This window comes from Giraffa tippelskirchi, chromosome 2, assembly GCF_054371585.1.
Source record: "Giraffa tippelskirchi isolate mGirTip1 chromosome 2, T2T-mGirTip1v1.2.pri, whole genome shotgun sequence".
Taxonomy (NCBI): domain Eukaryota; kingdom Metazoa; phylum Chordata; class Mammalia; order Artiodactyla; family Giraffidae; genus Giraffa; species Giraffa tippelskirchi.
In genome coordinates this window covers 24282661-24299188 of record NC_137276.1, presented here as the reverse complement: position 1 = coordinate 24299188, position 16528 = coordinate 24282661, and the positions used below count along the sequence as shown (strand labels likewise).

The following is a 16528-nucleotide window of genomic DNA, read 5'->3' as shown; positions in this document are numbered from 1 at the left end:
TGTATCTAAGGTCTCCTGCATTGCAGGCAGGTTCTTTACCACTAGCGCCACCTGGGAAACCCTTCTTGTATCCAATTTCTATCTCTTTGCTCATGCCACTTTTTAAACATCTTCTCTCCTCAACACCTTTCCTTTCTTCATATCTTCCCAAATGCCAGAGCCATCTTTATCCTCACCCCTAATCTCAGCAACAAGTGACATCTCATGTTTCCAAACCTCCAGCACTTTACTTTTACTTCTTCTAAGACAGATCCTAGGGTCTGAAATATTCATTGTTAAGTGGACTCAAAATCTGTTGGGAGTTAAATCTGTGTCTTATTCATGTTTTTATTGCCCACAGAATGTGGAAATATTAGTGCACTTATAAATATTGATAGAATGAATTTCAGCACTCAGTCTGTAATCATAGGTAGGGTTTTAACATTATTGACACAAACCCGTTCTGGACATAGTGGTCAGTCCCCCATCTTGACCCATGGGCTTTTAACTTTGGATTACAGATACCTTTGTACTCTTTATGGCTGCCCATGCTTCAAGCCCAAAGCAAGGAATACAGGATTAATTTAGGAATCCATCATATCTTTAAAGCCATGACAACTTGCTGTATCATAAATATAGCAGATCACCCAGAAGCATAAATAATGGAAACGCTGCCTTGGGGGCAATAAAAGTGACTGATGCTCTGAGTTGCTGTTAACCCTGGTTATCCTTGTACCATGTGGATCTTTGTTGCCTTCCTCTCTGCCTGAGATTGGAACTGCAGATGCAACATCTGTGAAAAGAATCTGATGTCAGACATCTGCTGTGCTTTTCTAGTCTGAATTTGCAAATGAGGGTTAAGGTATCTGATTCAGAATAAACTAGGTGCACATATACAGATGTGTTCTGATTGTATTCACGTTATTAACTGAGGAGCACTGAATAGAGGTAGGATGTAGGATAAGGAAAATTAGGCCACTCTGGTTTTACTCTTATTTACATACAAAAAGCTTTGAAAGAACTTGTCCTTCCCTTGAATGTCATAGATAAGGGTGCCTTTTTCCCAACAGCCATATAGGCAGATGTTGAATGAATTCCATTTAGGTTCTGATATGCTGAAAATGGATATTTTGCTGAAAACTTGGTCCAAGAAGCATCATGTTAGAAAGGAAAGAATGCTATCTGAAGATAAGAATACCTGATTCGCATTCTATTTTTGCTACTAATTATTTTCATTCGCTGATGTGAGTTTCTCAACCTTCTCCATCATGTCTCTGACTCTGTATATATGCAATCATGGAGAGAAGAGAGACAAGCCTACTATGAATTATGTGCCTACTTTATGCAAAATGCTTTACAAAGCTTTTCTGATTCTAAGCTTTTCAATGATCTGCTATTATGTCCATTTTACAGATGATAAGATTGGGGTTCAGAGAAGCTACGTCACTTTCTCATGATTATGTGAAGATAAAAGGAAAATCTGAATTCTAGCTAATTCTAGCCAAAGGTTATAATGAAAACTGAATACATGAAAGTTAAAAAAAAAAAAAAGAGCTTCTTCCTGTTCTAACATTCTTTGATTGTCATGCGATAGTACCGTGGAGTTTTTATACAATGGTCAGTACTAAGACTAGAGCAATGATTTTGCTAACTCTCGATCCCTAGTCAATCTCTGAAAGAGAACAAGTCTGCTCTTTAGCTTCCCAAATCAAGTCACACCAGAAGGGGTAATTATTGATTGGCTAGCCAAGAAGAGCGCTTCCGTTTTGAGTTAAAAAACAAACAAACAACAAAAAAACAAAGATCACGTCAAAATAATATTCAGTTTCATCAGTGTGAATTCTTTCACTGGGACCTTCTGCAGATTGGAATTCTGATTGGGGGAAACTTCTATATCTAACACAGTGGGGAGCTTGATCTTTGTTTTCTTGGAGGTCTTTTAAAATGAGTAGTTTTATTTTTCTCTGTTAGAGCAGCAACAAAGCATGTGCTTTTCTATCTTTAGGTCTGTGTTCATATTAGCACTGCCTGAACTGTGGTGCGTCACCCCCTCTATATCCAAAATGTTTGTTCATCTCTTAAGATCCTGTTCAACGTCTTCTTTTCCAGGAGGTTTTCTATGGGCACTAAACCTATGATGCCATTCTAGCCCCCATCAGTTCTGTTTTTCATTAGAATTGTCTATGTACCTTACTATAACAAATAAATCCTTATATTCCCAAAAGGCCCTAATGCAGTATTTTATAAAGAGTATCATTTTAATATTAATTTGTGTTAGGAATCAATGAATCTATTATGTAATTCACAATTTATGAGGATTAAATGGTGAAGGAGGGAAGGTACTGCCTTAGACTGGCTCACTCATAGATAAACCCATCAGAAGTAGAGTCCAGCTGGGCTCAAGCCTGACCTGCTAAGTTCTTTCTCCGTTTTGTTTTCTATGACTCCCCCACAGCATTCACCCTCCATCACAGTGAGTGCAACTCACAAACAAACCTACTGGGAAATTAGACAATTTGTCATAAAGTAGATGACTGAGAAAGACTGGCAGGCAGGCACATGGACATATCAGTTCCCTGACAGGGTAATTGTCTGGGTGTCTACAGAGTTACTTACGCTAATCACTCATCTCTCTTAAATGGGGAGGCCAGTCTGCTGCCAGGAAGCCTAGGGGAGAGCATTGTTTTGCTAGAAATACTTTCCTTTCCAGAAGGGGGGATGTCAATTCTCCCTCTCCTTTAGGATCCGAGGTTCAGTTTCATAGCATTTAGAGATGATCCAAACCAGTTTGGACAGAGTCACAGCTTCTCATCTGCATTGTACACTCAGGCACGTGAGACATGGTATTCAGCCTTTGAACTGTATTTAGCAACACATGGAAACATAGAAACACAGAGACCAAAAATGTCTCTTTGAGATGAAAGTGGGGACAACAGAAAGAAAGAAGAGGTGACTCAAACAATGTGGGATGTTCACCTCTTGCTCGTATCTCAGCTTTAATGTGTTTCCTAGAGAGCCCACTTACTCTCCACATTTTCATCTAGTAATTGCTCAAAAATTTTCTCTTAAGAAATGATTAAGATCCTCATGCCATTCTCAATTAAACCATGTGGGCAAAAAGGCAACAGTTAGTCCAAGTATAAATAAGTACTTCAAAAAGTTTGGCAGCAATATCTTTTAGACAACTGCCTGGTTCAAAAGCTCTGAAGTGGGACAGAGCAAACCCTTGTGAATTCAGTCCAACAGTCTGGAATGAGCCTCCCCTGACACTGACAGTTGTTTTCCTTCTTCCTGATGGAGTTCATTTTGGTCTTACTCTGACTCCCAGAGGAGATCAATCCAGAGACCCAGTGTGCCCCATCAGTGTGTTAGAGCTCAGAGATCAAGAAATGAACACTGTTTCATGTATCGTGCAATGATCACAGGAAGTCCCTTCTTCACAGCCCTTCCTTCTCTCCTGCGCCAGTGAGAGTCAGAAGGACAGCTCTAGAGAGGAAAGTAGCAAGTGGCTGTTTGAACACATGTTTGTAACCTTGGGGATAATAGAGGCTCCTGTTGTGGGTGAGCAACTAGGGATTCTATTCCTGGCTTTCAACCATCTTCTTGGTCTCAGAGGAGTCCTGAAAATCCTTTACAGGGACAAAAGCAAGGGTTGGGGGTAGGGAGAGTCTCTTTTCTCAAACCCACAACAAGGAAAAGTTCTATGGTAGGGAAAGGCTCTGCTAGTCATAGAGTCATGGGTAGCTAAAAATAAAAAATAAAAAATCTATGCCAGTCAAGCCAGGATTCCAACATGTATTTAGATGTATGAGATTTTCTTGGTTTTCTTTTTTTCTTATTTTTTTTTTTTTTTAATTTTCGAAGTTAGAGCGTAGATGTAGTCCACAATCACCCATAGTAAACCTACCTGCTAGTCCAGATTTTCTGGCTTTCCCAATTTGTAAGGTCTAATTAAAAGCAATAACCTTTTTTTCCAGAGGGACTTTCTCTACATGCCAGAGGCTGAGTTGCAACAACTTGCTTGACTAGTTTTGCAACTTTACAAGAGTCTGGGGAATTCAGTCTCCCCCAAAACATGCTGTGTTACTGTGTGATTAAAGTGTTTCCAGACTTACACTCAGAGCTGGAAACAGAAACAGGCTTCCACTGCCCTCCCTGACCTTGAACAGAGGTCCATTTACTGGGGAATGAGTCTTTCCCTATAATAGAACTTTTCCTTGTTATAGGTTTGAAAAAAGAGACTCCCCCCACCTTGTTTTCGTCTCAATAAAGGACTTTCAGGACTCCTCAGAGACCAAGAAAATGGTTGAAGGCTAGGAATAGAATCCCTAGTTGCTCACCCACAACAGGAGCCACTGTTGTCCCCAGGGTTACAAACAACCACTTGCTACTTTCCTCTCTACAGCTGTCCTTCTGAGTTTCACTAGGGTGAGAGAGAAGGAAGAGCCATGAAGAAGGGCCTTCCTGTGGTCATCACAGGACACATGAAACAGTGTTCATTTCTTGATCTGTGAGCTGTAACACACCGTTGGGGGCACACTGGGTCTCTAGATTGATTACTGTGGGGCTAGGGAGGAAAATCCAACATTCCTTGATGAGAGATTTAAAGGATATCCTTGCAGTACAAATACATTGAATTCCACAAAAGCATTGCTTGTTTTAAGATTGTGTGTGGGTGCTAAGTCGCTTCAGTCGTGTCCAACTCTGTGCAACCTTATGGACTATAGCCTGCCCAGCTCCTCTGTCTATGGGATTCTCCAGGCAAAAACACTCCAGGAGTGGGTTTCCAAGCCCTCATATAGGGGATCTTGCTGGTCCAGAGAGGGAACCCACATCTCTTACATCTCCTGCATTGGCTGGCGGGTTCTTTACCGTTAGCACTACTTAAGACACCCTTAAGATTGCATAGAAGCAACTTAAATTCATCATTAAAAGGACATATTCTGCAAGAGGAAAAGGAAAATATTAACAAATGGGAAACAAGCCTATTAATACAAAGGTTATAACCAAAGTTGTTGAATAAACTACTACTGTAGAAGATGGATAAGTCAAAGAATGGGAATTCTTTGCCATGTAGGTAGGGATAATTTCTTGTTGTGCAGGGGGACTTTTGGAGATGATCAAATCCAATAGTTTCTCATAGAGCAAGCAGTTGCAAAGATGTTTTAGTGTCTTGTTTGCTCTTGTGAATATGTGACTCTTGGTGTCTTGAGGATAACCTGGCTACTTCCTGATTCACTCCTTAATCCACCCCTTGCTCCATAACCTTGAGCTTTTGTTACATGTCCTGAAGCATCAATTTCTCATTACAAAATAATGGGATCTACCAAAGTGATCATTAAGTTTTCTTAAATAGTGCTATTAAACTATCTTTATTAATTTTGTTCTATAGATGTGTGTCATGTACTATATGTGCAAATACTTCTCTCTAAACCAGTTCATTTAAAAATAATCTAAAATAATACTTGAGCCTCACCTCAAATACAATCTAGAGAAATACGGGTTTGATGAGCTGATTTAACTTTTTAAAAAGATACACAAAAATAAATATTGAAAAAAAGTATTTATGCATCCCCAATTATCTCATGTGTCACATTAATATGTGACAGCAATTCAAAAGGAAAGCAACTAAATCCTATAATCAGAATATTAATTTTGTATAAGATTTTTGACTTTTCTCAATGTTTTTAAAGTAACATGCAAGTATTCTAATTATAACATGAAGTGACATGAGGTGGTTTTATAGTAAGTTGCTTTCTTTCAATGGACCAACAAACCAATGTAAACCAATGCAGTTATAGAGTCTTATTTTCTGTGAAAAAGCTAGAATCTTAACATTTTAAGAGATAAGATTTGACAAGAGTGAATCATAGAAACTTAACCTACCCTTTCCACTGCTCTTCCTGAAGGAGATTTGAAAGGAGAATTACCAAATTTCAGCTCCAAATTTTAAAACAAAGCAAAACATGATGTTTCAGATTGAAGTATTATGAAAAAATAAGAAGGAAAAACACGTGCCCTAATAACAAGGAACATATAATGAAATTGCTCCCTCAACCATAGCTTTAACAGAGCTCCTGAGATGCTGTAATGAATCCTTTATCTGGAAGGGCCCACCTATAATTACCTAAAGTAAAGAGACCATTTTCTATAATAATTAAAACCAATTACCTTTACTTTGGAATAAAAACAAACATTACTGGGCTTATATATCCTAATTTCCATAAATCTAACATTCTCTAATATCACCATAGTAATTACTGGACCCGTGGTTACTACACACACACCAGAAGAAAGAAATTAAATCATGTTCCGTCTGGATGCCAGGTGCCTGCCCTCCTGAAAAGCACTAAAACTTGCACTCAGTCTGAGGTGAATAAAAGTAATTGGACCTTCCCTCTCTGTAATTAATTTATACTTTTATAGAGGAAAACAATGCATAGAACTCTGAGTGAGGAGAGAAATAGAGCTATTGGTGACAATATTTTTAAACTGAAAAGTATAAACCTTGTTTTCAACTTAACAACCTGGCATGTTGAGTTTAATATGCCTACTTATAGTTTTAAAGATGTCTAGAAATTTCTGATTTTGACAAGGATAGTGCACTTATCCATGTTTAAAAGACAATTTACCTTGAATGTATGGGTGATCTTGCTGTATCAAAGCAAACTCTCAGCTTATTAAAACATTGGAAGGCTGTATTTTTTGCAAATAGATAGAACAACATTCATAGAACTACTGGATACACAGGAAAGAAAAGTCAGAAGGATGGTAGAGAAATCTCCAGAGTTATATCACCCACTTGTTTTAAAGGTAGATGTGTGATGACCATGTTCATTCAGGGCAGAGGCTTCGGTCCTTCTAAAAAAAAGTGACATTTCACAGATAATGGATTTTTAAATGATTTTACAATGGATAGGTATGAAGATTTCTGTTGGTTAAAACTAGGACTGTTAGGAATGTAAAGATGATGGTCTTAAGCATTTAGTTCTGGATGGAATAGAGAAATCATTTAATCCATGCAACTTCTTTTAAGGATGAGAAAACAGAAGCCTGAAAGGTTTGGTAAATTGCCTGAAGTCTCATGACTTTGCTTCTGAAGTCTCATGCTCTTTTGCTTTGATAGAGCCAAAGCAAAAACAACACCCAGTTGTGGATGTGACTGGTGATGGAAGCAAAGTCCGATAGTGTAAAGAATAATATTGCATAGGAACCTGGAATGTTAGGTCCATGAATCAAGATAAATTGGAAGTGGTCAAACAGGAGATGGCAAAAGTAAACATCAACATTTTAGGAATCAGTTCAGTTCAGTCGCTCAGTTGTGTCTGACACATGGCAGAAAAGTGGGAAAGGGTTTGAACCCAGACACAGTCCATGGGTCACAAAGAGTCAGACAAAACTTAGCAACTAAACAACAACAGCATCCCTGACAAATGATGTGCTTTTTAGAGTTCAGCATTCTCACTGCCCTTGGATTTCACTCTGGTTTAATAGAACCAGAAAACACAATGCAACAAACCAACACATGAGTGTACTGGAAAGGCATGAAGTTTTTACTGCTTGATTGAATCTAAAGAAAAACACTTTGTTTCCTAAAATGTGCTTAGGAAAAATATTCACTTTCTCTGATTAGAAGAAAAGCAACATCAGTGCTTTGGCTGTGATTGATATATCCATAATTAACAATATAAATATGATAAAACAGGTTTATATGCTTACTGATCCCTCAGAAATAATATTCCTAACAGATAAGCACTTTTTTCCTTTAGGGTAAATTATTAGCTTCATTCCTCTGCTGGTCTTTCAGAAAAACCCTATGATCCAGGTGCTGGTTCAATGAAAATGTTGACCTAGAGCATCAACTTAGAAATCCATAATGTGAATCTCATTTTAAAAATTTGCATGTGTGTTCATTAATGTGAACATTAATGACAGAGCCAAAGCAAATACAACACTCACTTGTGGATGTGACTGGTGATGGAAGCAAAGTCCGATGGTATAAAGAATAATATTGCATAGGAACCTGGAATGTTAGGTCCGTGAATCAAGATAAATTGGAAGTGGTCAAACAAGAGATGGCAAGGGTGAACATCAACATTTTAGGAATTGGCTCAGTTCAGTTCAGTCGCTCAGTCGTGTCTGACTCTTTGCGAGCCCATGGACTGCAGCACGCCAGGCTTCCCTGTCCATCACCAACTCCCGGAGCTTACCCAAACTCATGTCCATTGAGTCAGTGATGCCATCCTCAAATTCTGGCGTCCCCTTCTCCTCACATATTGAATCTTTCCCAGCATCAGGGTCTTTTCCAATGAGTCAGTTCTTTGCATCAGGTGGCCCAAGAATTGGAGCTTCAGCATCATTCCTTCCAATGAATATTCAGGACTGAATTTTTTAGGATTGACTGGTTGGATCTCCTTGAAGTCCAAGGAATCTCAAGAGTCTTCTCCAAAACCACAGTTTAAAAGCATCAATACTTTGGTGCTCAGCTTTCTTTATATACTAACTCTCACATCCATACATGACTACTGGAAAAACCATAGCTTTGACTAGACAGACCTTTGTTGACAAAGTAATGTCTCTGCTTTTGAATATGCTGTCTAAGTTGGTCATAGTTTTTCTTCCAAGGAGCAAGCGTCTTTTAATTTCGTGGCCACAGTCACTATCTGCAGTGATTTTGGAATCCAAAAAAATAAACTATCTCACTGTTTCCATTGTTTCCCCATCTATTTGCCATGAAGTGATGAGACCAGATGCCATGATCTTTGTTTTCTGAATGTTGAGTTTTAAGCCAACTTTTGCACTCTCCTCTTTCACTTTCATCAAGAGGCTCTTTAGTTCTTCTTTGCTTTCTGCCGTAATGGTGTTGTCATCTGCATATCTGAGGTTATTGATATTTCTCCTGGCAATTTTGATTCCAGCTTGTGTTTCATCCAGCCCAGCATTTCACAGAATGTACTCAGAATATAAGTTATATAAGCTGGGTGACAAAATACAGCATTGACATACTCCTTTTCCAATTTGGAACCAGTCTGTTGTTCCACGTCCAGTTCTAACTGTTGCTTCTTGACCTGCATACAGATTTCTCAGAGGCAGGTAAGGTGGCCTGGTATTCCCATTTCTTGAAGAATTTCCATAGTTTGTTGTGGTCCACACTGTCAAAGGCTTTGGTGTAGTCAATAGAGTAGAAGTAGATGTTTTTCTGGAACTCTCCTGCTTTTTCTATGATCCAGCGGATGTTGGCAATTTGACCTCTGGTTCCTCTGCCTTTTCTAACTCCCAGCCTGAATGTATGGAAGTTCACGGTTCACATACTGTTGAAGCCTGGCTTGGAGAATTTGGAGCATTACTTTGCTAGTATGTGAGATGAGTGCAATCCTGTGGTAGTTTGAACATTCTTTGACATTGCCTTTCTATGGGATTGTTTGGAATGAAAACTGACCTTTTCCAGTCTTGTGGCCACTGCTGAGTTTTCCAAACTTGCTGCCATATTGAGTGCAGCACTTTCACAGCAGCATCTTTTAGGATTTGAAATAGCTCAACTGGAATTCTATCACCTCCACTAGCTTTGTTCAAAGCGATGCTGCCTAAGGCCAACTTGACTTCACATTCCAGGATGTCTGGCTCTAGGTGAGTGATACACTATCGTGGTTATGGGGATCTTGAAGATGTTTTTGTACAGTTCTTCTGTGTATTGTTGCCACCCCTTCTTAATATCTTTAACTTCTGTTAGGTTCATACCATTTCTGTCCTTTTTTGTGCCCATCTTTGCATGAAATATTCCTTTGGTATCTCTAGTTTTCTTGAAGAGATCTCTAGTCTTTCCTTTCTATTGTTTTCCTCTATTTCTTCACACTGATCACTGAGGAAAGCTTTCTTATCTCTCCTTACTATTCTTTGGAATTCTGCATTCAAATGGGTATATCTTGCATTTTCTCCTTTAGCTTCTGTTCTCAGCTATTTGTAAGGCCTCCTCAGACAACCATTTTGCCTTTTTGCATTTCTTTTCCTTGGTGATGGTCTTGATCACGGCCTCCTGTGCAATGTCAGGAACTTCTGTTTGTAGTTCTTCAGGCACTCTGTCTATCAGATCTAATCCCTTCAATCTGTTTGTCACTTCCACTATATAATCATAAGGGATTTGAGTTAGGTCATACCTAAATCGTCTTGTGGTTTTCCCTACTTTATTCAATTTAAATCTGAATTTGGCAATAAGGAATTCATGATCTGAGCCACAGTCAGCTCCCAGTCTTGTTTTTGCTGACTGTACAGAGCTTCTCCTTGGCTGCAAAGAATGTAATCAATCTGATTTCGGTATTGACCATCTGGTGATGTCCATGTATAGAGTCTTCTCTTGTGTTGTTGGAAGAATGTGTTTGCTATGACCAGTGAGTTCTCTTGGCAAAACTCTATCCATCTGTGCCTTGCTCCATTCTGTACTCCAAGGCCAAATTTGCCTGTTACTCCAGGTATCTCTTGACTAACTACTTTTACATTTCAGTCCCCTATAACGTAAAGGACATCTTTTTTGGGTGTTAGTTATACAAGGTCTTGTAGGTCTTCATAGAACCATTCAACTTTAGCTTTTTCAGCATTACTCATTGGGACATACACTTGGATTACTGTGATATTGAATGGTTTGCCTTGGAAATGAACAGAGTTCATTCTGTTGTTTTTTGAGATTGTATCCAAGTACTGCATTTTGGACTCTTTTGTTGACTATGAGGGATACTCCATTTCTTCCAAGGGATTCTTGGCCACAGTAGTAGATATAATAGTCATCTGAGTTAAATTCACCCAATCCCATCCACTTTAGTTCACTGATACCTCAGATCTGCATATGATACCACCCTTATGGCAGAAAGTGAAGAAGAACTAAAGAGCCTCTCGATGAAAGTGAAAGACAATAGTGAAAAAGTTGGCTTAATAGTCGACATTCAGATGACTAAGATAATGACATCCAGTCCCATCATTTCATGGCAAATAGATGGGGAAACAATGGAAACAATGAGAAACTTTATTTTCTTGAGCTCCAAAATCCCTGCAGATGGTGACTGCAGCTATGAAATTAAAAGATGCTTGCTCCTTGGAAGAAAAGCTATGACCAACCTAGACAGCATATTAAAAAGCAGAGACCTCACTTTGCCAACAAAGGTCCATCTCATCAAAGCTATGGTTTATTCAATAGTCATGTATGATGTGTGATTTGGACTATAAAGAAAGCTGAATCCTGAACAATTGATGTTTTTGAACTGTGGTGTTGGAGAAGACTCTTGAGAATCCCTTGGACTGCAAGGAGATCCAACCAGTCAATTCTTAAGAAAATCAGTTCTGAATATTCACTGGAAGGACTGATGCTGAAACTGAAACTCCAATACTTTGGCCACCTGATGTGAAGAACTGACTCATTGGAAAAGACCCTGATACTGGGAAAAGTTGAAGGTGTGAAGAGAAGGGGACGCCAGACTATGAGATGGTTGGATGACATCACAGGCTGGATGGCCATGAGTTTGAGTAAGCTCCGGGAGCTGGTGATGGACAGGGAACCCTGGCATGCTGCAGTCTGCGGGGTCACGAAGAGTCAGACATGACTGAGCAACTGAACTGACTTACCTATTAATGTGTTTTCATGATATCTGACATATTCAAGAACTTCTGGCTAATTTATAGAATGATACATCTTCAATATGTTTGAGCACAGCAAAACAAATATATTTTTGTGTTACTAACTGTTCAAGATAAATAAAGCTGTGCTGATAGAAGTTTTCTGAAAGGATATTCCTTTTGGTCTCTGGTTTGTCTGGTATTTATTGATATCCATAAGTATGTCCATTGTTTGATTTTTTTTTCTTTCATAGCATTGAAAACTATACCATTAATTGCTTTCTTTTCCACATGAAAATTTATCGATGGTGATCATACAGTAAGAACAGAAAAAGGGGTCTCCTGACAAATCTCACATTTTGTATGGTTTGGAACTTACACTTGAGCCTCCAGGCTTGATGTGACAAGTATACTTTGTAAGACTGAAGTTATCAGCAAAATGCCCTGGAGGATAATAAAACTCTGGGAGAGAGGATGTTGTGTACATGAGATGATGGATCTGTGACCTGCAAAGTAGACTCTATAAATTTTGACCATCAAAACCACAGAAGGAACAATTCTCCTTCCCTAATGAGCTTGGCACTCTGTTATGAAATAGCTGGAGCTGCAACCCCGTTAAGCAGTATTGAGGCCACTGGAAATGTAGTTTACACAGGTGGAAGCAACTTACTTACCCATGGGACAGAAAGATCTGCTGGGAAAGGATAAGAAAGACTCATTTGGCCTAAAATTTCAAACACCCTAAAAGAAGGGGAAGAGGAGGCTGTAAGTGGGTACCATAGCAATGAGGCACAGAGGAATAACTAGGATTCCTCAAATTAAAGCAATGTTGTAAAGAAATTACCTGGAAACATAAGTATTAGACACTGAATTAAATTATGTCTTCCCTATAGGTCTTTGAATATATTCTGCCCAAGCCAGCTGCAACTCAGCCATCAGCATTCTTTAACACCTGTACAGCAGGAAAAACATCACTTTGGTGCTGCTAGATAATCCCTGGCAAGAGTCAGAGAAAGACTTACACAAAAGGTAAGCCTTGGGCTAAGAACTTAAGAAAGCATAGCGATTTCTGTGGTGCTCAAAAGAGGAGGGAATGCTTGGTAAAGGTAGAAGAGACTAAAAGTGGAAGCAAAAGAAGTTTACTAACAGTGTTAAAGTAGGAGAATGACCAAGTAAGCAAAAGCTAAATTTTGAAGTACCTTGTTTGTCATACATAAAAAGGTGAGCTATTAAAGAAGTTTGCACATGTATATGAATATTCATATATGCATTTGAGAAAGTTTACTCTGATAAACGTGGGCTTCCCATGCGGTACTAGTAAAGAACCCAACTGCCAGTGCAGGAAATGTGAGTAAGAGGTGTAGTTTCTATCCCTGGGTTGGAAAGATTCCGTTGAGAAGAGCATGGCAACCTACTCCAGTTTTCTTGCCTGGAGAATCCCTTGGGCAGAGGAGCCTGGTGGGCTACAGTCCACAGGGTCTCAAAGAGTCCGACATGACTGAAGCAATAGCACGCACGGGTGGAACATGGGTCTCCTGTGTTGCAGGTGGATTCTTTACTATCTGAGCCACCAGGGAAGCCCAGAGGGTAGTATGGTAGACAGAATAATGGGCAAAGATGTCCACATCCTAGTCCCCTGAACCAGTGAGCATGTTAGCTTACATGGCAAAAGAAACTTTGCAGCTATTCTTACGTTAAGGACTTTGTATTGGGGGAATTTTTCTGGACTATCCAGGTTGGAAAAGAGGATATAAAAGTGACACGATGTGAAAATAATTCAGCTTATTGTTGCTGGAGTTAAAGAAGGAACCAGAGAGCCGTGAGCCAAGGAATGTACATGCCCTCTAGACTGTTGAAATGGTAAGGATAGAATGTCTTTCCTAGAGGCCTCAGAAAGGAAGCAGCCTTTTGAAACCTTAAATTAAGCTCAGTGAGATCCAGGGTAGACTTTAACCTAAAGAACTGTAAGGACATGTTTGTGTTTTTTAAGCCTTAGTTTGTGGTAATTTGTTACAGCAACCACAGACAGCTAATGCTGATGATGAAACTGCTGGCAGAGAGATAAATGAGGAAGCTACTATAATCCCTATTGGAGTAAATATTTCATTGAAATTGGTCATTCATTTTGACAAATGTAAGGTTTCCTCAGAGTAAATACAGGCAGAATTTTCCCTAATGATTAAATTTTCCAGAAGGACATGAAACATAATTTGCTTTGAACAAAGATGAATTACTCATTTGCGGTCAATATCCTTCAATGAAGAGCGATGCTCTTTTAGACCTAGAATGAATGGGGCAACAGGAAAAAAATGACAAGCTGTCTAGATCCATGAGGCCTAGAAGAAAATACATTTTAATCAAATTAGTGGGCAATTTACCTGATCTTTTAAAGATATAATTCTTTTAATTAGCTATTAAGCAAAGGCATGTTGTTGTTGGTTAATAATCAGTCTGTGTAAAGGATAATATTTTCCATTTGCTTGACTTCAAAGGAATTTCCATATATTTTGTGTCAGAAACCTTAGTTTAAAAACTACCAATTTAATTCTGCCAAAAACTACTTTAGAGATTCAACTTACAGATTTTAAGGAAAGAATTACAATAAAATTTAGAAATTCTGACAACCTGAGTTCAAATTCTGGCTTTACTAAGTAGTAGCTTATACATTATAGCTGGATCTTCTCAGGCTGTGATCTCATTTGTAGAGTAAGAATAGTGATATCTTCTAACATGTGGGATTGTTGGGAGGGTTAAATAAGATGGTCACTTAACCTATTGGATGTGATGTCAAGTATGTGTAATACATATTCAATAAAATTTAATTACTATCACCATAATGTTTAATACTTACATGCACAAGCACAACATAGGGAGGCAGTGGCACAAAACATTGACGGGAGATTCCTGAAGCACGTGTGACATTCTGAGTGTTGTGTTGTAGTTATATGTGACACTGCTGCCCTCCTGTGCTAAATTTAGTGTCCCTAGGCAGTAGACAGAGGCTACATGATACCGTATGGTTTCCTAGATAGCCCAGAAAGATAAAGTTCTTGCTATGTTGGTACAAAATGTGAGGTAGAGAAAGAAGGACTTCCAGAGGGTCTATAATTAGAACTTGAGTTTGAAAGACAGTAACCAGGAGATGGTGAAGGACAGGGAAGCCTGGTGTTCTGCAGTTCATGGGGTCACAAAGAGCTGGACACGACTGAGAGACTCAACAGCAACAAGAGCAAACATTTCAGAGACTGAAGGGAGTATTCAAGATAAAGAAAATAATTTGGGAAGAAAAATTAAAATGTTTTTAAAGGTGGGGATAGAATTTACTTTGAACAAAAACGTAGAAAGTTCTTATGATGGTGAATGATGAGACCCCAAACTGATCGTTTTCAGAAGGCACTGAATCTTTTTTTAAGGACTTATTTATTTTAAACTAGAAGTTTGTAACTTTTGAGTACTTTTGCACATTTTGCCCATTTCCTGCCCCTGCTTCTGGAAACTACAAGTCGGTTCTCTAAAAGTTTGCTGATTTGTTTAGAGCCCACACATGAGATCTTACGGTGCTTGTCTTTTTCTTTCTGGCTAATTTCACCTAGCATAATGTCCTCAAGGCCTACCCATGTACTTGCAAATGTTAGTATTTATTGCTTTTTTTTTCATCTTGGCTGAGTAATATTTATGTACATTCACGTTTTCTTTAACCGTTCATCTATCACAGGACACTTAGTTTGGTTCTATGTCTTATCTATAGTGAATAATACTGCAATAAACATGGCGGTGAAGATAGTCTCTTGGGATAGTGATTTTATTCCCTTTATATAAATACCCAGAAGTGAACTACTGGACCATATGGTACCACTGTTGTTTAAATTTTTTAGGAACCTCCATAGCGTTTTCCATAATGGATGTACCAGTTTACATTCACACCAACAGTGCAGCCATATTCCCTTTTCTCCACATCCTTGCCAACACTTATTATTTCAGATCATTTTGAGGAATGTTTGTTTAGGTCTTCGGCCCATTTTTTTGATTCTAAGAAGTGTTGGGTGATACCTCGTGTTTTCATTTGCATTTCCCTAATAACCAGTGGTGTTGAGCACCTTTTTTTTTTTTTTCATGGAAAAGCACTTTATCTTAAATATAGCAGTGTGTACATTTCAACCCCAAACTCCCAACTTATCACCATCCCCCAGCCTGCACACTCCCTGCTTTGGTAACCGTAAGTTTGTATTCTAAGTCTGTGAGTCTGTTTCTGTTTGTAAATAAGTTGATTTGTATTATTTTTTACATTCTGTGTATAACTGATATCATGAAATTTGTCTCTGTCTGACTTACTTCACTTACTGTGATAGTCTCAGGTCCATCCATGTTGTTGCAAATAACATTGTTTCATTCTTTTTAGTGGTTGAGTAATACTCCGTTGTATATATGTACATCTTTTTTATTCATCTGTCAATGGACGTTTAGGTTAGTTCCATGTCTTGGCTGTTGTAAATAGTGCTGCAGTGAACACTGGATTGCATGTATCCTTTCAAACTATGTTTTTCTCCAGATATATGCCCATGAGTGTGATTGCTGGATTGTATGGTAGTTCTACTTTTAGTTTTTGGTTTTTTTTTTTAAGGAAACTCCATACTGTTCTCCATAGTAGTTGTACCAATTTACATTCCCACCAACAACTTAGGAGGATTCCCTTTTCTCCATACCCTCTCTAGCATTTATTTTTTGCAAAATTTTTGAAGATTGCCATTCTTATTGGTGTGAGGTAATACCTCATTGTTGTTTTGATTTCCATTTCTCTTATAATGAGTGATGTTGAGCATCTTCTCAGGTAACTCTTTGTATGGCTTCCTTGGAGAAATGTCTCTTTAGGTCTTCCACCCATTTTTGATTGGGTTGTTTGGTTTTTTTGATATTGAGCTGCATGAGCTCCTTGTATATTTTTTTAGAC

General features: G+C 38.6%; 1 protein-coding gene across 3 annotated transcripts in view; it reads left to right on the top strand.

The window, feature by feature from the left end:
* The window catches only part of LOC145539478 (uncharacterized), a 702259-nt gene that overhangs the window by 595235 nt on the left and 90496 nt on the right, over positions 1-16528 (top strand). For all 3 annotated transcript variants that reach the window (XR_014077848.1, XR_014077852.1, XR_014077853.1), the window contains one exon: positions 12474-12609. The gene's annotated coding sequence lies outside the window, so the exon portion shown is untranslated. The remainder of the gene's footprint in view (positions 1-12473; positions 12610-16528) is intronic.